The following is a 5,360-nucleotide window of genomic DNA, read 5'->3' as shown; positions in this document are numbered from 1 at the left end:
TTTACTTTTGCTGTGCTTTGAAAGAGGAGAAGCCTCGCGTGATGAGAGGAGTGAACTGCTGTAGGGTGAGGCTGGGTGTGCGGGAGAGCCTTATTGGACACAGTTGGACCGAGCCGGGCTGGGTGAGGTGGACATGGCCCCTTGCATTGAGGGGGCGGGGGAGGCCGGGGAGCCCCTCACTGTACCAGGGCTCCCGTGGGGGCTGTCCCCAGTTTCGGGAAGCCTCTGTGGAGGCAAGGAAACCTCTGGGCTCTCGATGGCAGCACTTGGGGCACCGCTGTCACAAAAGCGCTGGTGCTGTGCCTCGGCTATGACAGAAGCCCAGAGTGGTTGGGGTTGGAAGGGCCTTCTGGAGGTCGCCCAGTCCAAGCTCCCTGCCAAGGCAGGATCACCTGGAGCAGGAACGCGTCCAGGTGGGTTTGGAATGTCTGCGGAGGGGTGTTGCCGATTTTAGGAGCTCTCTAAACACAGACACAGAGTCTAGTTTAGGAAGGAGACGTTGCGTATTCCGCACAGGATGCAAGGTGGAGGTTCCCACAGAACAAGCACATCAAAACTTTTAACTACTTACACATTTTAGCAAACAAAGACATTAGTGTTCACTGGCTACAGGTTACGTAGTTCTCTTAATAATTAGTATTCTGTCTTCTATTGGTTAATGATTTTCTCACTTCTCATGCTAAGAAGTCTGCATGCTCAGTCTTTCTCTTCTTGTAGGTGGGTTTCTTATGTCAGTGGCCATATGTCAGTGGTTGCAGGTTTCCCCCCTGCCAGAATTACCTCTTACCCAGTTGGAGCTGATTTCAGCACAGTTGCTGAGTTGGCTTTATTAGTTTCTTCCTTAGCTTAGGAGTTCTTCCCAGATGGCCCATAAATTCTGCATTCTTTGTGTCCACTGCCAGTGGGCATCCTTTTTTCTCAGACTTTGTTAACCTCTGCTAGGTCTGAGGTCATTAAAGTGTGTTAAGCCCTAGACTTTAAAAAGGCAATTCCGCCAACAAATAACTTGTTTCTTCTAACACCTGGACATCATTTATATTTGCAAAGCAGAAATATCCGTGATAATCTTACAGGTCCAACATTGATGTCCTGAGTTTTGTGACTTGTATGTCAGCGGAAGGCTTGGGTTTGAAAATCTGTTATTTGGGAAGGGAAGTTTCTAACTCACCTGAAATACTGAGTAATTTTCCTGTTGTGGACAAATAGGCTGCATTTGGAAAATCTTTTGTGTTTCAGTCAAACATCATTCACATGGGAAAGCTGTTCCTGTTCAATCCATTAGAGCAACTGCTTATGTCAGGCAGGATGGGTGAAGTGCAGATGTGTAGTTTAGCTTCTTAAATTCCCTTTACGTAAGTCAGTGTGTAACTTCATCTATGAATGATATTTGGTCCTCTCTCAGTTGCACAGGAATGTCCTCCGTGAATGAAATCCTCAATTTTTGACTTTTTTCCAAACATGAATATATTCTGGAGCGTTTGCTCAGGGCCATGACATGGTAGAAGTTTGTTTAGCTCTTCTCAATGCTGTTTTAACTGCGATTTTAACCAGACAGTGTTTTTCATAACAATCCAGAGTGAAAATAGGGAAAAAAACGCCAGAGTCCATGGTACAGACCCTTGAGTCTAAGTACTGGAAAATACCAACTGATCTGCAGTTGCTGTGTGATTGTGTTAATGGGAAAAGGCGGTGAGGAACTGCAAGAATGAATTGGCCTACTTGTGAGTCACAAGGTACCAGCTGCTGGATTTGGATGAAAAATAGGAAGTAATAAGTATCACGTGTGCTCAACCCAAACAAGCAGCTGACTGAGTCTTCTCGGAAGAAATTTATGTCTAATTAGCTGCCAATCCGTTTTTATAAGTAACTGGTTTCTCTGGAAACCAAATGTTAAGCCATTTTGAGTGATACAAGACAAAAGATTTCTTGTGTGTAGAGCAGAGTGAAATAAGTAAGAAATTCATCTGTCCCCTCTACTCAGCATAAACCACACAGCATGTCACCCTATTTTATTATTATGTTCCTAATGCAAAAACATCAGCAATTCTCTACTTCTCCCATTCTGCAAAGGTCACACTAGGATAACCTGATATGACTTAATTTAATTATGATGTTACGGGGAAATTATTTCAACCACACACAATCAAAATGAATGTGGCAAGGATCCTTGTAAGCTTCTGCTATCCATTAATGATTCTTACAGCATTTTTTCTAAAATCTGGGGATTTTACACCAGGACTTTGAAGTAGGTGAGTGCTGTTATGCTTACCAGTAGAAAAAGGAAGAAGGAACACACTTTGAAAGCCTGATCCTGGACTTAAAGAACAGCATGAATTCCAAACCATGTTGCTGCAGAAACAAAAGCTATTTTCCAAAATAAACAATTCAGGAATATGTGATTGACTATTTGTAGACTTCTTCCTCAGCAATATAAAAATAGATTCTGCAGAAGTGTTTATATTCTGTTTATATTTGTTTAGTAAATACACTTGTAACTTTTAAGTCATTGATCTAAACCCAAGAACATGCAGATAGAACAGAACTGGCCTTTATTTTGAATTAGTTTGACTTGTCTGTAATTCTGGTGCTTTTTCCTATTTCAGACTATTTGCCTAAATATTTTTTTCTAACTTCTTATACTTTTTTTTTCCCCCCCTAAGGTCTTAAACTTAGGAATTCAGCTATGCAATAAGCATGTGATCTTACTAGCATGCCAGGATAAACTCCCAGAGTGCTTGATTCCCCACAGTTGTTTGGAAGCAGCCACCAAATGCTGCAGCTGGGGATGGAATTGGCTGCAAGTCCTGTTAGAAATGAGCTCATCCCACAGAATGAGCTCTCTGTGGTGGCCCCTGACCTCCATGGGAACAGTGTGTGTGCAGCCTGCAGAGCACTGATTTCATGGAATACATGTTTAACAGCTGTAGCCAAGATTCATTGCCCAGTTCTGACAGCTGTGGAGTGGTGTGTGCTGTCACTGTGGCAAGGAGGCATTTACAGCTGGCACTGCCCTGCAGAACTGATGCAAAGCCTGTAACACTTTGCAGTTGCTTGCAGCACGCTGTTTTCTCAGAGAAATACTTATTTCTCCATTTCATTCGGGGTGTAAATGCTTCAGGTGCAGGGATAAATGTTACATGGAGCCATGGAGGCCAAATACATCAACAGTGGCCATAAAAGCAAGTGATGCCTTTAAGTGCTACCTACTACTGGCATAGGAAAGCTTTTAGAGGGTGAGGTTTTTGGGAAGCAGCCCTGCAAAAGGTGGTAACTATTACCTCCCCAGGGCAGATTAAAGCAGGATGATGCTTTTTTTATCTCAGGTTGTCAGGCCTGGTGTGATGCTTGATCAAAGATCCACTGTTCTGTGGGAAAATGGCACCCATAGCTAATGGAAAGCATAGAGTGCTCTTGGCAATAAAATAAATGAGACATCTTATTACCAATGATTTCACAAATATATATTATACTGTGCACTGAAATAGATTCCTTGCACACTCCTCAGTTTGTGTTTTTGCTCCTTGTGTTTGAATTTTTAAATTGAAACCAATTCAGTCCAAGTACTCCTAAAGTGAAGGATGAAATAGGGATACTTAATGTATGTATCTGAGATGTCTTCAATATTTCTGCAAAATGCTTCATTTTTCATGCAGTTCTCTGTTTTTCATTGTGAATATGAGAAATATGGGGGGAAATTTAGTCCTCTGCCTTTTGATGATGTGCAGAAGAATGTGTTTAATCCAGTCCTGTTACAGATAGAGTAACAGTTGACCAGAGAGGTTGTAGATTCCCATCCCTGGAAAGGCCACGCTGGACAGGGCTTGGAGCAACCTGGTCTAGTGGAAGGTGTCCTTGCCCATGGCTGGGGGTTTGGACTAGATGACCTTCAAAGGTCCATTCCAACCCAAACTACTCTGTAATTCTGTGAAATTAAAAGTATTTTAAATGTGATCTGTGCAGTTACAGAAATATCCGAAACTGACATGTCTTTTGAAGAATCACTGTATCAGTTTTGGATAATAAATATTAAGTACAATCAAAGTGTGGACTAGGAAGATTTTAGCTTTGCCTTTAAGTGCAAATCTCAACACATTTCTAATTTAGAACTTTTCATCTGTCCTATCACTGTATTGGTCAATGCAACTGTAGCTGTTGTATCCTGGTGGAATGAGTTGGGAGGTTGGCACAGCTTTTTCTTGTATGAAAATACTCATCCACAGGAACAAGAAAGATGTCAGATAATGCATTTCAGCAAGTCTGTAGGAAATGCAAATCCTTAGGTCCACATAGGGATCGCTCAGGAGTGGTTGTGGTGCTTTTGAAAAGCTTGGGCTAATATACTAAGAAGAAATGTGAGAGCATTTTGAATAAAGAGAGCAGAGGCACAGAAAATTATTACCAAAACTATTACAATTTTTACCTCAAGCCAGGATTAGTGATATTTTTCCAGGCTATATGTAAAGCGGCATCAGCTTATTTTTCTTTAAATGGGCAGTATGAAAACGTTTCTGTTTGCTTTCATCATGATTAAGCTAAGGAATTCTTGATTTCTTTGACCTCAGTGATGGCTCACCTATAGTCTGCAAATTAAAAAAAAAAAAAAAAAGAAGCACTACATTCTTCTCTGGGGTTATCTTTAGTATCCTTAAAACGGAACAAGTGTTTAAAGTTGTGTCCTTGGATAACAAACCTCTGTGGCCGTGCCTGTCTCCAGCCCTTGTGCTCAAAACCCATCTGTGGCTTAAAGCATTAGAGCTCACTGTAACAGGAGGGGATTTACTCAGTGTTAAAGAAGAGTTGCAGTTTAGGCAGGAAATTGCATGTTTTTTGGAAGTTCTGTGGTTTAATTTCTAAAATGTCATTTTACACTTGAAAAACTTCTCTGTGTAGCTGTAGGCGTCTGCTTGTATGTGTGCGTTCATGTGGCCGGGGGTTGAAGAAGGAGCAAAATGCTGATTGAACCTTTCTGTCTAAGTCCTGCAACCTGAGGTTTAGAAAGACAAGAAATCATAAGCATTTTAACTAATACTTCGGGGCCTTTGAGACTGTGGAAGGCTGATGTCTGTTTAATAATCCTGTTCATGAGGATTTGTGATTCCTGCCTGGGAACAGCATCGCTGGTACTTGTTTTGTTACAGAAATGGGAAATCGCAGCATATTGGTTAAATAAAATTGTGATGGTGCTGTATTTAGTAACTCGCAGAGTGTCATTTCGTTTTAAAGCCATCGGGAGAAAGCAGAAATGGGGCGGGGGGGAACCCTTTGTACGATAAAACAGAGAGGAACGCGTTGTAAAAAATACGCAGGGACGCTCCAGAGAAGCAGCGAAGCCTCGGGCACAGCCACGCCGCACAGACCGG

This window comes from Corvus brachyrhynchos, unplaced genomic scaffold, assembly GCF_000691975.1.
Source record: "Corvus brachyrhynchos isolate BGI_N302 unplaced genomic scaffold, ASM69197v1 scaffold148, whole genome shotgun sequence".
Lineage (NCBI taxonomy): Eukaryota > Metazoa > Chordata > Aves > Passeriformes > Corvidae > Corvus > Corvus brachyrhynchos.
This window is presented reverse-complemented; position numbering follows the sequence as displayed.